The 18019-nt window shown below is 41.2% G+C and overlaps 2 pseudogenes; both read right to left on the bottom strand.

Annotated features, from left to right (window-relative positions):
- Nucleotides 1-2434, bottom strand: part of LOC112075742 (hepatitis A virus cellular receptor 1-like) — an 11610-nt pseudogene extending 9176 nt beyond the window's left edge.
- A 3571-nt stretch (nucleotides 2435-6005) lies between these two features.
- Nucleotides 6006-18019, bottom strand: part of LOC139025834 (polymeric immunoglobulin receptor-like) — a 20434-nt pseudogene continuing 8420 nt past the window's right edge.

Raw genomic sequence — 18019 nt, 5'->3', positions numbered from 1 at the left:
ATGTGAACAGGCATCCTCTAGTTCTCCCACTCTACACCAATACCAGTCAAGTGTTCTCCATCTTCAGTCCACTCATAGTCACTGTTAAGACTTTCTGTTGTTGCTTCACTTGTCATTTAATGTCACTGATGTTCCATGTAAAGTCCCAGAATACCACATCACACAATCACCACCCATCCTGCACCACTTCATATCTCCAGAGTTACTATAGTAACAACGGACAGTGACACTCCCTCCTTCTACTCCAGTCACTTCCTGTTGTTCCACATAGAGTTCTGGAGTACGTGAACACAGAGGTAAAAAACAAGAATTCAGAGAAGAAAAAAGTGCTTTTACAACAGGCTCCTTCCAAGTTCCTTAAAGCTGCATTCTGTGATTGATACATCTATTTCTGGTCTTTTAAATTCATAATAATGATATATTGCCATTGATTCTTGAAGAATGTAACTTTCCTCACAAGGTTAGTTCTGTCACTCCATCATGACCCAAAATAAACTCAGCAAAAAAAGAAACGTCCTCTCACTGTTGTTAGGTTCTTATTTTTCAGAGTAAATAACTCAAGGACACTAGAGAAGCTTTAACCAAGTTTCATTCTTTCCCAAAGGTTCTGTACAGCTGTAATCAGACAACTCAACAGTTCTTCAATCCAGATGTATATATCCTACTTAAGACACTCCTCCTTCTCTCCAATCCTTACATCTTATAATTTAACAGGAAAAGAGTAACAAGATACCAAACCCGTATTACTCCCTTCAGGGAATTTGTCCTCACCTTCTGACCTCAACCTAATCCACAGATGTCCACCTGTCTTTCCTGTATCAACACGGTGCTCTCCTCTTGTCACCCAACACATTCCACAGCTATCTTTCTTTCTACAGAGACCCAGTCTATTTCACTCCTTAATATTCTATGCTTCTTCTCTATCATTTATTTAATATCTCAATGTTCAAAATGTCGAATCCAACACTGTCAACTGCGTTTATTTTCAGCAAACTTGCCGGTGATGTCTGGTGAGGACCTGTCTTACAACAGGCCTACAAGCCCTCAGTCCAGCCTCTCTCAGCCTATTGCGGACAGTCTAAGCACTGATGGAGGGATTGTGAGCTCCTGGTGTAACTCGGGCAGWTGTTGTTGCCATCCTGTACCTGTCCTTGCAGGTGTGATGTTCGGATGTACCGTTCCTGTGCAGGTGTTGTTACACATGGTCTGCCACTGTGAGGACAATCATCTGTCCTTACTGTCCTCTCTCCTTGTAGCGCTGTCTTAGGCATCTCACAGTACGGGCATTGCAATTTATTGCCCTGGCCACATCTGTAGTCCTTATGCCTCCTTGCAGCATGCCTAAGGCACGTTCACTCAGATGAGCAGGGACCCAGGGCACCTTTCTTTTGGTGTTTTTCAGAGTCAGTAGAAAGGCCTCTTTAGTGTCCTAAGTTTTCATAACTGTGACCTTAATTGCCTACCGTCTGTAAGCTGTTAGTGTCTTAATGACCGTTCCACAGGTGCATATTCATTAATTGCTTATGGTTCATTGAACAAGTATGGGAAACGTTGTTTAAACACTTTACATTGAAGATCTGTGAAGTTATTTGAATTTTAACTAATTATCTTTGAAAGACGGGGTCCTGAAAAAGGGACGTTTCTTTTTTTGCTGAGTTTATAATCTTGTTTTACCTACATGTACAGTATAGATCTGTTTATGAATTTCAGAGTGGTTACACATTTCTCATTTCATTTGTTGTAATAGGCTATTTATAACTGCGTTATTGGTTTGCATTTGACATTGCAGGTTTACATGCCACTCCATAGGACATTGCTAGGACTAGATACAAGCAGTGAAGAGATCTTACCTGGAGTGACAGATAGGTTGAACTGTTGTATCATGATATCTGGTCCTCTATTGATCTCCACAACACACCTGTAATTCTCAGAGTCCCATGACGTCAGGTCAGTCATGGTCACAGTGAAGATTCTCTTGTTGATGTCATCAGAGATTGAGGTCTTACCACTGCTCTTAGGATGGTCAGTGCGTACTACATAAGAACATACAMCCCAACCTAATCCTTTACACCAGTATTTCACATGGTTGATGTGATTCAGATCGTAGCGACATGGGAAGGTGATGGAGCCTCCTGTCTGCACAGACACATGCCCCACTGTYGACACATCYACACAAAACACATTTAAATTAGAGTTAACATTTAATAGAATCTTTACAAAGGGAGAATGTAAAAATCACATCGCTCTAACACTTTTAAACAGCTTGTTCATGATTCTGATTGATTATACAGTGTTTAAAGTGAATTGACTCAAGGGACTTCACCCTTAATTCATAGAAATGTTACCCTTACCTGCTGAGAGTCTGTAGAAGATGATGAGGAGGAGGAGGAGGGAGAGATGAAGAGCCATGAGAGTTAGAATCTGCCTGTTACGTTAAATGGGCCTGAGCACAAATATGTGTCAAGGACCAAGGCACCAGCGATAATTACTACTTCCAAATGTTCACAGACCTCACTTTAACTCTCTTCCTGCTTCTGTGTGTGTGTACATGCCCCCCTCAGTGGAAGATAGGAACCATTGCAGTATATAGACTAGTTTAAGGCCAAGACCTCTACAGACTCTCACTTTAAACCAGGTTCATGGTTCAGGATTCCCACAACCCAGTCTGATGTGATTTTACGTTCAACAGAACACTCTCTGTCTCTCGCCTCCTTCTATACAGGAAATGTACAGCAAAAGTTTGAAAGTTACAGTAGCTCAGAATGCTGCAAGCTTCAGCTAAACTCATTCCATGATGTCAAGTTAAATGCTGAGCTATACGTTCTGCTATTGGCTCCAACACAGCAAACTACTTCAGATACATCAGAATTTCACACTCAAACTCACAGACAGAGCTCACATCATGTTGTGACAAATTATCTTGAGAGCAATAAAATATCTTTCAAAACATTCATTACTTTTTATTTGTATGCTTTCATAATATTTTCACACATATGTGGTAATATTTCACAACTCTACTTCACAACTCAAAAAAGATCATCACGCAGGCTGTTACAAAACTTTGAGCACTTTTTCAATTGAGTACAACACAAAATGACACAGTAACTTTTTCACCAAACCTAATCAGTGTTTCATCTAGAAATACCTTTAAAATAAAGTAATTGCCTTTCACAATGCAATTCTTTCAATACTTTTCATATGATTCTCTTCTCATTTGTTTAAATACATTTGACCATCACATAACCCACGTCGCTTAATGGTTAATCACTTAACCGTTTGGTAAACCTATAGATTTTAATCTGGTTGGTCTACTACATATGGATTTTGAGAACTACAGAAATAAATGCGTGTTTGTATAGTATAAACATCTAAATGACAAGAATAATACATCATAGCCATACATAATGACTATTCGTGATTGCTCATTGATTTCACATAGTGGTAACCACAGTTGGTCAACATATAAAAGGTGTGTGTGTGAACACTTTCTTTGAACATGGAACAGATAGAGAGGAAGGGAGAGTAAGAAATCAAAGAGCTTGTGGACAAGGGGCCCTTCAGAGAAGTGGGCATGGACCCCGTCAAAGAGGTCAAAGATGTGGGCATGGACCCCATCAAAGAGGTCAAAGAGGTAGGTATCTAATGAAGTCAAGCCATTTTTGTTGACCTTGTGCTAAACAGAGGCCTTGCCATGGCAGAAGCTTCCATATTAGTTCACCCATATCTGAAAAGATCAACTGTCAATAACATATTGTAATGCATGTAAATTCACAAAACATGTTACAGTATTCCTACAGTATGAACTATTGACAGTACACTCTGTTCTACTCTCAGAATTGACAGAAGACCCCATGGTGGTGGCCGTGGCTGTGTGCTGACCGACCAGCAGTAGTGGGCCGTGGTGGAAATGGTGAGGACCAGGAATGACATACGACTGTCCGAAATGAAGCAGGCCATTGAGGAGAACGATGACAACTTTGCCAATGTGGCATCCATCAGCCTACCAACAATCGGCCACCTTATGAAGAGGCACCAGGTATCTATGAAACACATTTACCTTGTGCTTTTTGAGAGAAACAACGACTGGGGGAAAGAACTACGGACCGAGTGTGTTCAGGTACAGCGCTGTATTACTGTTACTATGTTTTGCACATGCTACTTCACAGTATAATATTGGAACTATACTGTAAAAGTAACTAACCCAAATATATTTTTAGAGCGTGACAATCACCTGTCTTTGTGATTGTCTCCACCCACCTCCAGGTGTCGCCCATCTTCCCCATTATCCCTTGTGTATTTATACCTGTGTTCTCTGTTTGTCTGTTGCCAGTTCGTTTTGTTTCATCAAGCCTATCAGCGTTTTCCCCTCTGCTCCTGTCTCTTGATTGTTCCTGTTTCCTAGTTTCCCCGGTGTTGACCATTCTGCCTGCCCTGATCCTGATCCTGCCTGCCGTCCTGTACCTTTGCCCCACCTATCTGGATTACTGACCTCTGCCTGCCCTTGACCTGTCATTTTGCCTGCCCCTGTTCGAATAATAAACTTTGTTGTTTCGACACTGTCTGTACCTGGGTCTTACCTTAAACGTGATAGTGATGGTGCTTTACACTGTTGTTAACCATCATAAGTATATCTTTGTTGATGAAGCGGGCTTCAACCTTGCTAAATGTCGGAGCCGTGGGCGGAATATCATCGCCAAACGGAAGACCGTCCAAGTGCCTGGACAACGTGGTGAAACATCTCCATGTGTGCAGCTACCTCTGAAGATGGTGTGGAGGACGTAGGCCATTACTTGGATCTTACAACGCTGCACACCTCATTGTGTTTCTTAATGAAATTGAGCAGGCCTGTCAAGGTGAAGGGGTCACCTATGTCATTGTGTGGGACAATGTCAGGTTCCACCATGCAGAGGTTGTTCAAGCATGGTTTCTGTCCCATCCCCAGTTTGTGACCCTATACCTGCCCCCATACTCTCCTTTCCTCAGCCCTATTGAGGATTATTTTCAGCATGGAGGTGGAAGGTGTACGGTCACCATCCCCATGAGAGTGCCACCCTCCTTCTGGCCATGGAGGAGGCAGGCTACGACATCAATTCAGAACAATGTCTTCATTGATCACACCTTTATTTACACATTGGATATTATGGAAAGTTAAAGATTTTCTGTACATTTTGTTGGGTAATGTAAGTGTATTGCCTAATGGGAAAAAAGTGTAACCTAATGTAATTTACAGTACTGTAGCATATTACTTTCAGGACTTCTAAGGGCGATTTGAAAGACATATCTTGCATTGTTTGCTATTGGATTAACTGGTAGTTAAAATGACTAAATTCATTATGTTGAGTTTTTAGGATTAAACCAATGTCCTCAGTACATTTCACAAAAAAACGTATATTTTGAGTCAGTGGTTGTGTGGTTAGAGATGTTGACAATCCAAATGTCGCACAATGACAGGTTATGAATGAAAGACTGGCTGCATTACAAGAGTGACCAGTTTGGAGTTTTGTACTAAGAGTTGTGAAAATGTACCACATTCTTTCAAAAATAGCACCAAAAATAGGTCACTAATGATTACACAAAGAAATGTATAGAATTGAGATGGCATGAGCTACAGAGATGGAGTGATGACAGCCTTCCACTTAGAGATGAACCCTGGTCATAGACGCAGATCAAAACCACAGATGCCCTCCAACCTAAACTGTTAAAGTTAGCTCAGGAAGCTGCTGTACCACAAGGCTGCAGGTTTCTGGTAAACTAACTCATGCTATGACATCTTGTTAAACACTTGTTGTCTCCAACACAGCAAATAACTTTGTTACATCAGAATGTCAGGTTTCCTTTCACAGAATTTGGTGACAGATGATCTTGAGAACAGTAAAACATGTTTATTAGAAAGTAAATTAAATATTCAACTAAAGCCGGAGAAGGTGAAGAAGATAAAGACATATACCGCAATGAAAAATGTGCAAATGCTAAATACAGCTAGTTTCTACTCATCCTGTTTCACCTCAGAGTCGGGTTGCCCTGAACTTCACCACAGCAATGACGTTACACAGGAAGAAGAGCACTGCAATAACAGTTTTCTGAAGGTAGAAGAATGTTCTCTCCCATCTGTAGAAGAACAACACTGCTTTGAGGACATGATACTCTGCAAATTTCAAACAGACATATTTATTTGAAGAATGAGGCATAAAGGGGACAATTCATTAAAACAACACAATTCATTAATCCAATAATTGAAATATAAATAAATGACCTTTTTGCTTGTTGAGTAGCGGTTAAAGAGGTGGTAGTGTACACTTACCCCTGGGCTGCATGGTGTGTGTTGTTGACTGGGGCCTGAGAGGTGGAAGAGGAGACAGCAGGATCTACAGTTGTGGGTGAGGTCTTAGAGATGTCTTGAGTGGTCTGCTTGTCTGTCAAGGTGCACCAGTTTCCGTATGTAATTTGTTAGTGTTGAAGTGACACAATTTCAGCGTGATATATCAATGTTTTATATTATCAAAATGACTTCAGTTGGATTCTGTGAATTTGAAAAACTCATTCAATTTTTGGTTATAACTGGTCTCTCATTACTTACTAATGATGGGGTCAGTCTGTGTTGTGGTCAGTTGATTAACAGTGGAGATGATGATGGTGAAAGAGGGGGTAGGGGTGGTGGTGGAGGCAGTTGTGGTACTCTGTGTTGTGGTCAGTAGATTGACAGTGATGTGGACAGGCATCTGGAGGTTTCCTCTGGAACACCAGTACCAGCCAGTATCTCCCATATTCAATCCATTCAGAGTCACTGTTAAAATGTGTCTGTTGTTGTGATCAATGGTCTGCTGTGATGTCACTGATGTTCCATCTAAAAATCCCTGAACTATCTCCCACAACCAACGGGCCGAAACATAGTAGAATACCCATCTTTACACCACAACCCGCACTTCTTAAGCCACGTGTTACTATAGTAACAACGGACCAGTAACCACTCCAAGACTCCAAGTACATCTCCTAGTGGTCCACAGTAGAGTTCGTGGAGTACCTGAACACCAGAGTACCAGACACAATTCACAAAAGGGAGAAAGCAACCACAGTCAATTCATATACACTGAAGTGTACCCAAAAACATTAAGAACACCTGCTCTTTCTATGACATAGACTGACCAGGTGAATCCAGGTGAAAGATACAATCATTTATTGATATGTCACTTGTTAAATCCACTCCAATCAGTGTAGAATGAAGAAGAGGAGAGACAGGTTAAAGAATTTTTAAGCCTTGAGACCAATTGAGACATTGGATGTGTATGGCAAGACAAAAGATTAGTGATTTTGAACAGGTATGGTAAGTAAGGTGCCAGGCGCACCGGTCTTGAGCGTTGTCAAGAACTGCCAACGCTGCTTGGTTTTTCACAATAAAAAGTTTCCCGTGTGATATCAAGAAAGGTCCACCCACCCAAAGTTTATCCAGCAACTTGACACACTGTGGAAAACTCTAGATGTCAAACAATGAGCCAGCATCTCTGCTGGAATGCAACACTCAACTATTAGGAAAGTGTTCGTAATCTTTGTACCCTCCAGGTATACGAACCCTAGATTGCTGAAAGCTATGTATTGGCCAATGAGAGGCTTTGAAACACCTGTTCTGCCATTATTGTACTCCTCAGAAGGAGCGGTCTTCAACAGGAAGAAAACGAATTCCACAAGTATTTCAGACTTTAAGGTCTCAAAGATAAATTAATACAATGTTATTTAAAGACACACTCCAGATATTTGATACATTTCACTGTTGAGTAATAAAATCCCACAGACGTACACTTAAGGGTAAAAAAAATAGGTTTGAGCAAAATAGTGTTTTTAGTTTCAAGGTTTTGGAATCTGAGGGAAATCTGTACGTCATCGGCCTTACCCTTGTGGGAAACAATAGAAGGAACGATGGACAACAAAAGAGGAAAGGTCCATCCCCCACTTGTGCCATGTCATGAGGATACCTGGACCACCTATGAGATGTGATTAAATGAGGTGAAAAGGTGATTGGAACGAGACTTACGTATTTCTCTGTTGTAGTGAGGAACAGAAATAATTAGTACTCTCAAGAAAATTGGATTTTAAAAATGTTTTACTCCAATGTTTGTAAACATGCTTAAAACTATTAATTGTGATAGCTTGGATGGTCACTCTTTGCATCCATAGCTCTGTCTATGAATTTTAGTGGTTACATTTAATCCAGGCTCATCCCTCAATTACCTGTTCCTGGTAGATAGCTTTTGAACTCTCTTTCTTATTGGACTTAAAGCAATATAAGCACAAGGGGGTGTGGTATATGGCCAATGATTACACACGCAAGGGATGTTCTTTGCACGACGCAACGCCAGAGAGACTGGATACAGCCCCTTAGCCTGTAGTATATTGGCCATTGCTGTAGGCATATTTCTGCCTTACCAAATGAGGAGACGTTACAAAACTACACACCAGTCAGAGTTATACTTAAACTACATCTTTAATAATAATAAGCTTGCAATAGTATTTGACTTTCAACAATTCACTATTTCTAATGAACCGTTTGGAAGATACCAACAGAAAAGTACAAAGATCTTTTATAGCCAAGATACACCCCTTCAACTTACACTGCACGAATCACAGATCTTAGGAAGAGTTCACAAAGAAAGACTTGTAACATTCGCCTATAACATCTCGTATAAATTATCGTCAGATTGTCCCTCAGACGAGGTTCTAATCTCGTTCTGTACTTCATAGTACAAAAACACCAACTCATCCCAATGGCATATATCAGATTATCAACTCTAGATACTCCCATCTCAAGTAAATCCCCTCTTGACCCTCCACTCCTGGACAAGCTCACTGAGGGGATTGAGCCTCTAGGTCATACACTATCCCAGGATAAGTGTAAGATTAGAGAGGACACACAATGTTTCCAGACCACTGCCATACACCTCCCCCCAATGGGAAAAAGAGGGAGTGACTGACGCACTGACATTGTGGAGACAAGTAATTGGTTTCCCCATAATCACGCCATCCCTTCACATGGTTTAAAGAATAGGTAAAGACACATTCACATATGAAGACAATGTTCCATTTTGTCCTCTTCCCTTTCTGATATTCTGCATAGCACCAGGGACATGTAAAGACAAGCCTGACCTCTCCCCTCTCTGTGCCCAAGTGACTGAGCCCTACCTGAGGAAAAGTGCAACTGCCAACACTATAGTCCAAAAGGATACATCTAATGACAAGTATCTCACATAAGCATTATTATGCAAATAAAACATCTTAATTATCTATGTTAACCCAACTAATTCTGATCATCCCGCCACACCATATACCCACCAAACCCTTCAGGTGCCTTATTGCTATTTAAAAACTTTACCAAACGTATTTAGAGCAGTAAAAATACATGTTTTGTCATACCCGTGGTATATGGTATGATATACCATGGCTGTCAACCAATCAGCATTCAGGGTGGAACATCCAAGTGTATATTAAACTAATTACAGCATGGTGATGGCACCATGAATGCCACAACTCCGTCCCACCAAAAACAGGCTGACATTTTAGGCTCTTTCCAAACAGCTCTTACACTAAAAGGGCATTAACAGAATTTTCACAATTTCACAGTATTAGTCCAAAGTGTGGAAACACAGTGTAATAAAACATAGGAACAATAACGATTTGGGCCTTTAAGTGTCTGTAATAGAATATACTCGGCAAAAATGTTTGTAGACATTACTAAATGCATTTCTATATCTTCAGATAATGGCAGTGCCAGTTGCTTCAAAACAGTGCCCCCTGTCAGTCATCTAGTGTTTATTCATCTCCTTGGGCAGATCCACCTTTTAACTTCTGTTACTGAGATGAAGAGTTATATCAGAGGAGGATGGTGGCAGGAGCTATAGAAGGTTGGTCTCATTGTAATGGCTGGAATGCAATAAATGGAATGGAGCCAAACATGTGGTTTCCATTTGTTTGATACTGTTCCATTTATAACATTGTCCTCCTATAGCTCCTCCCTCCAGCCTCCTTTGGTGTTTATATTATAACATTGGATATAGGAGGATAGCAGAGCGTGCACTGAAACCATGAACTTTATTACTTCATAAAAAACATTTTTACGCTTATCTGAGAGTCCTAGCAAAGATGAGGAGAGGGAGAGATGAGGAAGCCATGTGTGGTTTTCTTTCTGTGTGGTACAAACTGTACACAAAAATGTATGTGTCAGAGTGTCAAGGCACCGACGACGATGATTCCGGATATACACATCACTGTCCTGTACCCCTCTTTCTGCTTCTGTTTAAGTGAACATGACCCTGGATTGGCTGGGAACAATACATTCTGTGGATCAGTCAACTACAATTGATATGATTTAGATTTATTCAAAATAAATGAATTTACATTTTTTATTTATGTACTTTTTCCCCAATAAAGTTAGACCAATATCTCCACAGACCAGACCAAAAATCAGCTTCAAAGTAAACCAATGATTAGACCTACCACGATCCAGTCTATGTGATTTTAAGGTGTTTTGACAAAATCCAGATATGAAGCCTCTCTGTCTTAAAAGACTAAAAAGGAATAGAAAAAGAAACAATAAACGTTGTCTGTGTCGAGGAAATAAACCCTGGTCATAGACACATCTCAAAACCACATTGTCCTGTAAGGTAGCTCATCAGCAGTAGCTCAGGAAGCTGCTGTACCACAAGACTACAGGTTTCAGGTTAACTCATTACATTACATGTTGATAAAAGACAGRTTAGCTAAACTGTAGGGTTGGATGGCCCTGCAGTACTAGAGTGGAGGCAGCGGCTGGTGTGGAGTTACTATTGGTTTACTTGACAAAAAGTTAATTTTAGACGATGCTCATATGTCTTGGGCCCTAAACGCTACATGCCTCTGCATTAACGGTTCATTGCCAGGTCTCTCTTGGAAAAGAGATATTATCTCAATGAGAAAAAACCTGTATAAATAAAGGTAAAATACATTTTTTTAAATTGCTGCATTCACGTGCTATCGGAGTTCTGTGGAATTCCTAGTTCCGGAATTACAACGGAAACAGAGAAAAAGTTGCTGCCCGATTTGTGACGTTTCACCACTGACCTTTGAACCTTTTCAACCAAAAGATGACAACAAATCCGTTTTTGACCAATACAGCCTCATCAGTATGTATAATGTAGCTAGTTTGACCATATTGTCAKTGTTAAGTAAGCTAGCTAAACTCTTATTGGCTGAAGAATTGTTCCGAACAAATCAGCAAAAAGCACATGACTGAAACAAAGTCATATTTCCAACACCACAATTTTGGTCACATTAGATGTTGAGAGTCTATATACCAGTGTTCCCCGTACGGGGGCTGGCAGCCCTAGCTCACTATTTGAGAGACAGAGATACTAACGAATAGCCACCAACAAACTTTATTCTAGAGCTGGCTGAATATGTTTTGACGTATAGCTATTTCAGGTTTGATGATGAATACTACCTCCAAACATTCGCTCTGAGATATGCTAACCTTTATGTGGGTCTTTTTGAAGAACGTTTTGATTAACTCTTTACGGAACTATAGGGGGTGCTGTTCCGCATTAGCTATTTGTGTCTCCAAATTAAACTGCCTCGTGCTAAATTCTTGATCGTAACAATCTCATATATTGTTATTATTGGATAGAAAACACCTTCTAGTTTCTATAGAAGTTGGAATTTTGTCTCTGAGTGTAGTGTACAGAACAATTTCTACAGCACTTTTATGACAGGGTTCAGATTTCGAGAAAATTTTACCCTGATCTGGGTCTGTTTTTAAGCGACAGTGAATGCTATGAAGAAAACCGACACTGCCTACGTCTTCCTCTGGGTGTCTGTACGTCATCACGTTCAATGGAACGCATGGGACATTCACAGCCATTATAAAGACCAAAATGTATAGAGACCGCCTTCTCGGTCGTGGCTGAAGCGGAAGGCCATCGGACTTGCCTCGTTCCAAATCGTTGTCTAACCAGCAATATTTCTCCGGTCATGTTTTCAGTCGTTATAGTTGTTTAAAACATCATAATGTAGTTAATTTGAACCGTTTTATAGCAATTTTATATCCGTTTAGTGCGATTTGAGAATTTCTTTGTTGTGCACTCTGAAAGTTTGGACACGTTTTGGGGTGTCGGTCGTTGTGGTGGACATTTCGAAGGACAGAGGACATCTATCGACCAAAAGACGTTTATAACATAGAAAGGATACATTGCCCAAGAATCTGATGGAGAACAGCTCAAAGTAAGCAATATTTAATATGATAAATTCGTGTTCTTCGAAATATTTAAACGCATATTTCGCGCATTTGTTTGGTATAGCTTCACTTGGCCAACCCTGTATTGAAAAGTAAGGATAATTTTAAAAATGTAAATCAGCGGTTGCATTAAGAACTAATTTGTCTTTCGATTGCTGTCAACCCTGTATTTTAGTCAAAGTATATGATAGCTTTCAATTTAAAACTAGATCACTCTGAAGATGACGTCAGACATATTGAGGTTGATTTCCTAGTATTTTTATTTGTAACCACGGTTTGTATGGTAAATATGCACCTTTTCGAACAAACTGTATATGTATATTGTAAAATGATGTTACAGGAGTGTCATCGGAAGAATTCTGAGAAGGTTTAGTGAAAAATTAAATATTTTGGCGTGATTACGTTATAGCGCTCTTGTGGCTGGACATCGATGCTCTGCGTAACGTTTGCACATGTGTATGCTAAACTTATCGATTTATTGTGTGTTTTCGCTTGAAAAAACGCTTAGAAAATCTGAAAATGGTCTGAAATCACAAGAACTGGGTCTTTACCATTGCTATGCTTTTGTCTATTTTATGAAATGTTTTATGATGAGTAAATTGGTCATACACGTGTGCTCTATCTAATTCTAGTCGATTTGCGATGTCGGTGCAATTGTAAACTGTGATTTCTACTGAAATATGCCATTTTTCTAACAAAAACTATCCTATTACCATGAATATGTTATCAGACTGTCATCTGAAAGAGTTTTTTCCTTGGTTAGTGGATATCAATATCTTAGTTGAGCCGAATTGGTGATAGCACCTGAAGGAAGTAAGAAACTGATGAGTTAGAATAGTGGTGTATTTTGCTAACGTGTTTAGCTAATAGATTTACATATTTTGTCTTCCCTGTAAACATTTTTAAAATCTGAAATGGTGGCTTTATTCACAATCTGTATCTTTCATCTGGTGTCTGACTTGTGATTTAATGTATTTAGATGCTACTATCTAACTGTGAAGCTATGCTAGCTATGCTAATCAGTGTTGTGGGGGGATGGGGTGTGCCCGGACCCGGTGTGTTTAGAGGCTGTTAAGAGTTATAATGAAAACAAAAATCAATTTTTGAATAAAGTCCTGAAGTGGTATCGAGATATTGACAACATTTTTTGCATATGGGAGGAACGGGAAAAGAGCTGTCAACTTTATGCATTACTCAATGATATTGACCCCAATCTCAAATTCACTATTGAATGTGACACTAAACGTTTCATTACCTCAGTATGTGGATTGAGAAATCAAATGGAACCCTGTTTACCACTTGTATAGAAAAGAACGACAGAAAAATATATTACAGGGGGGCAGTTTCCACCCTGAGAAGATGCCAGTTTTTCAGACTGCGCAGTATATGCCCACTCACAGAGGACGATTGAAAAAAGCAGCAGAGATGCGCAATAGGTTTCTAAGAAGAGGTGTCTCTCCACAATGTGTGGATGAAGCTCTTAATTTGGCATTGGGGAAAACACGAGATGAACTGCTACCAAAGACCCACTAGAACTAAAGAACACTCTGGAATATTCACAACCACATATACTTTGAACTAGTGGAAAATGGTTGATGCTGTCAAGAAATGTTTTATCATCGGACCCAGCTTTGCCAGCTGAATTTAAGAATCCACCACTTATTGTATATAGGAGAGGTCGCAATTTACGTGATAAATTGGTCCATGCCAACTGCCAGCCACAAAAGAAAATCAGCCAGGCTCTTTTACGCCCTCTTCCGAATGGTTGCTATAAATGCAGAGGATGTGCACCATGCAACAATATGATGAAGTGTGAATATTTCTGCCACCACCATGTAGGAAAACAATTCCAAATAAATGACATTATTACGTGCTCCACCACCCAAGTTATCTACATTATTAKATGTCCATGTGGGCTGTGTTATGTAGGTAAAACCTCTCGTTCTTTCAAACAGAGAAMCTGTGAACATAAAAATTWAATCAGGAGAAACGACAGGGATTATCSAGTCGCAGTACATTTTAATGACCTAAAACATGACATTTCTACCTTTATATTTTGTGGCAGAGAGAAAGTTAAGATATCAGACAGGGAAGGTGATATAAATAATACTCTGAGCAAACATTATTTCCTAAAGGTCTTATTGATGAAATACCGATGTATGTTATGTTGTAAATGTGAACATGAATTATGAAAATTTGCTTGGTAGGTCGATGTCCTCATTGTGGTTATACAGACGTGTTTAATACATTTCATGTACACACTTTATTAGAATATTTATTCAATGCATATTGTTATATTTGGTAGCACTTATTTGTTTTCCCTCGACTCCAACCCCATTCAATGTGTGGAATGGATGTGGGTGGGGCTAGGTCTACATAAGTGTGCTAATTTAAAAAAATCACAAAAGCTCTGACGAAGGCTGTGAGTGTGGGTGTTTAACTGGCGGCAGAGAAGTCAGACGCAGGAGAGAAATAACTGTTTCCAACGGCGCAGTTTATTTACAACAAACCACCGGAATTTTTAAAAAGAAAAATCAATGGGTAAACATAACCCGAAGCACACCAGGACAGACGTACACATACAATAAACAATCACCGACAAGGACATGAGGGGAAACAGAGGGTTAAATACACAACATGTAATTGATGGGATTGGAACAGGTGTGATGTAAGACAAGACAAAACCAATGGAAAATGAAAAATGGATCAGCGATGGCTAGAAGGTTGCTGCCTCGATTCCCAGAGGAACCAACCCGGCACCGATCGGCAGTGTGACCTCTGCGGCCACAGATGGTGCAGGATTGGGAACCCCCTCCAGTCTCCCTGCGCACCGCCCCTCCCAGCTCCATGGATATTGGAGAGGGGATGAGGGAGAATGGAACCATCAGACCCCGATCTGGACGTCTGTGAGTAGCCAGCAGGTTGTCCAGCCGGTTGGACAGGTCCCACCAGCTGGTCAAACGTGAGGGTGGTGTCTCTGCAGGCCAGCTCCTGACGGACGTCCTCGCGCAGACTGCAGCGATAATGGTCAATCATGGCCCTGTTCGATCCCGTGCCGGCAGCCAGGGTCCTAAACTCAAGGGCGAACTCCTGGACGCTCCTCGTCTCCTGCCTCAGATGGTAGAGGCGTTCACCAGCCGCTCTAAACCTCGGGCGGGTGGTCGAAGACTGCCCGAAAACAGCAGATGAACAACTCAAACTYGTCCAACGCCGCATCTCCCTCTCTCCACACGGCGCTGGCCGACTCCAGGACTCGACCAAGGTCACACAGTCAGTCACTATTGTGCTGCTGCTGCCCTCTGCTGGAGAGGAAGTGAAACATTCAGTCACAATCTCCATTGTGACGTTTCCACTAGATACAGATCTAGGATCAGTTTCCCCTCCTCCAATCCTAACCTTAATCTTTAGTGGAGAACAGCTCCCCTTCCCCAATCCTAAAAACATTCAGTCACAATCTCCATTGTGACGTTTCCACTAGATACAGATCTAGGATCAGTTTCCCCTCCTCCAATCCTAACCTTAATCTTCAGTGGGAGGAGAATAACCACTTACTTTGAACTAAGTGGAAAATGGTGATGCTGTCAAGAAATGTTTTATCATCGGACCCAGCTTTGCCAGCTGAATTTAAGAATCCACCACTTATTGTATATGGAAGGTCGCAATTTACGTTGATAAATTGGTCCATGCCAACTGCCAGCCACAAAGAAAATCAGCCAGGCTCTTTTGACGCCCTCTTCCGAATGGTTGCTATAAATGCAGAGGATGTGCACCATTGCAAACATATATGATGAAGTGTGAATATTTCTGCCACCACATGTAGGAAAACAATTCAAATAAATGACATTATTACGTGCTCCACCACCCAAGTTATCTACATTATTACATGTCCATGTGGGCTGTGTTATGGTAGGTAAAACCTCTCGTTCTTTCAAACAGAGAATCTGTGAACATAAAAAATTTAATCAGGAGAAAACGACAGGATTATCGAGTCGCAGTACATTTTAATGACCTAAAACATGACATTTCTACCTTTAATTTTGTGGCAGAGAGAAAGTTAAGATATCAGACAGGGAAGGTGATATAAATAATACTCTGAGCAAACATTATTTCCTAAAGGTCTTATTGATGAAATACCGATGTATGTTATGTTGTAAATGTGAACATGAATTATGAAAATTTGCTTGGTAGGTCGATGTCCTCATTTGGTTATACAGACGTGTTTAATACATTCATGTACACACTTTATTAGAATATTTATTCAATGCATATTGTTATATTGGTAGCACTTATTTGTTTCCCTCGACTCCAAACCCCATTCAATGTGTGGAATGGATGTGGGTGGGGCTAGGTCTACATAAGTGTGCTAATTTAAAAAAAATCACAAAAAGCTCTGACGAAGGCTGTGAGTGTGGGTGTTTAACTGGCGGCAGAGAAGTCAGACGCAGGGAGAGAAATAACTGTTTCCAAACGGCGCAGTTTATTTACAACAAACCACCGGAATTTTTAAAAAGAAAAATCAATGGGTAAACATAACCCGAAGCACACCAGACAGACGTACACATACAATAAACAATCACCGACAAGGACATGAGGGAACAGAGGGTTAAATACACAACAGTGTAATTGATGGGATTGGAACAGGTGGATGTAAGACAAGACAAAAACCAATGGAAAATGAAAAATGGATCAGCGATGGCTAGAAAGGTTGCTGCCTCGATTCCCAGAGGAACCAACCCGGCACCGATCGGCAATGTGACCTCTGCGCCACAGATGGTGGCAGGATTGGGAACCCCCTCCAGTCTCCCTGCGCACCGCCCCTCCCAGCTCCATGGATATCGGAGAAGGGATGAGGGAGAATGGAACCATCAGACCCCGATCTGGACGTCCGTGAGTAGCCAGCAGGTTGTCCAAGCCGGATGGACAGGTCCCACCAGCTGGTCAAACGTTAGGGTGGTGTCCTCTGCAGGCTAGCTCCCGACGGACGTCCTCGCGCAGACTGCAGCGATAATGGTCGATCAGGGCCCTGTTCCATCCCGCGCCGGGCAGCCAGCGGTCCTGAACTCCTGGACGCTCCTCGTCTCCTGCCTCAAATGGTAGAGGCGTTCACCAGCCGCTCTAACCCTCGTGGCGGTGGTCGAAGACTGCCCGAAACAGCAGATGAAACAACTCAAACTAGTCCAACGCCGCATCTCCCTCTCTCCACACGGCGCTGGCCGACTCCAGGACTCGACCAAGGTCACACAGTCAGTCACTATTGTGTGCTGCTGCCCCTCTGCTGGAGAGGAAGTGAAACATTCAGTCACAATCTCCATTGTGACGTTTCCACTAGATACGATCTAGGATCAGTTTCCCCTCTCCATCTAACCTTAATCTTCAGTGGGGGAAAAATTGGGGCAATTCCACCCTAAACCCAGGCACAGTCCACACTGTAATGTTATGGACACACACTATGGACAAACAATGAGGTTAGGTCACAATTTGATGATAACATTTTACATGCAGCAAAACAAATACACTGATAAAGATGTCTGTGGTTAAAGAGTGATGTTTACTACACATAGTAATGTGGTTTGTCTGTATCTTTGTTGAGAGATCAGCATCATCTGTACAACAGACAAAGGAGACACCAACACTGACCTGTGTGGTCACCTGTAGAGCTAGTGAGCTGTAGACCACATTATCATCTGGTTCTGCTGACTACAGAGGAGGAACAGGGAGAGAGGTGAACAGGGCAATCTATGTCATGATGGAGAGTTACACTATAAA

The sequence above is a fragment of the Salvelinus sp. IW2-2015 genome, unplaced genomic scaffold (genome assembly GCF_002910315.2).
Source record: "Salvelinus sp. IW2-2015 unplaced genomic scaffold, ASM291031v2 Un_scaffold3364, whole genome shotgun sequence".
Lineage (NCBI taxonomy): Eukaryota > Metazoa > Chordata > Actinopteri > Salmoniformes > Salmonidae > Salvelinus > Salvelinus sp. IW2-2015.
Note: the sequence above shows the minus strand (reverse complement) of the source record. Positions and strands in the feature narration are given on the sequence as shown.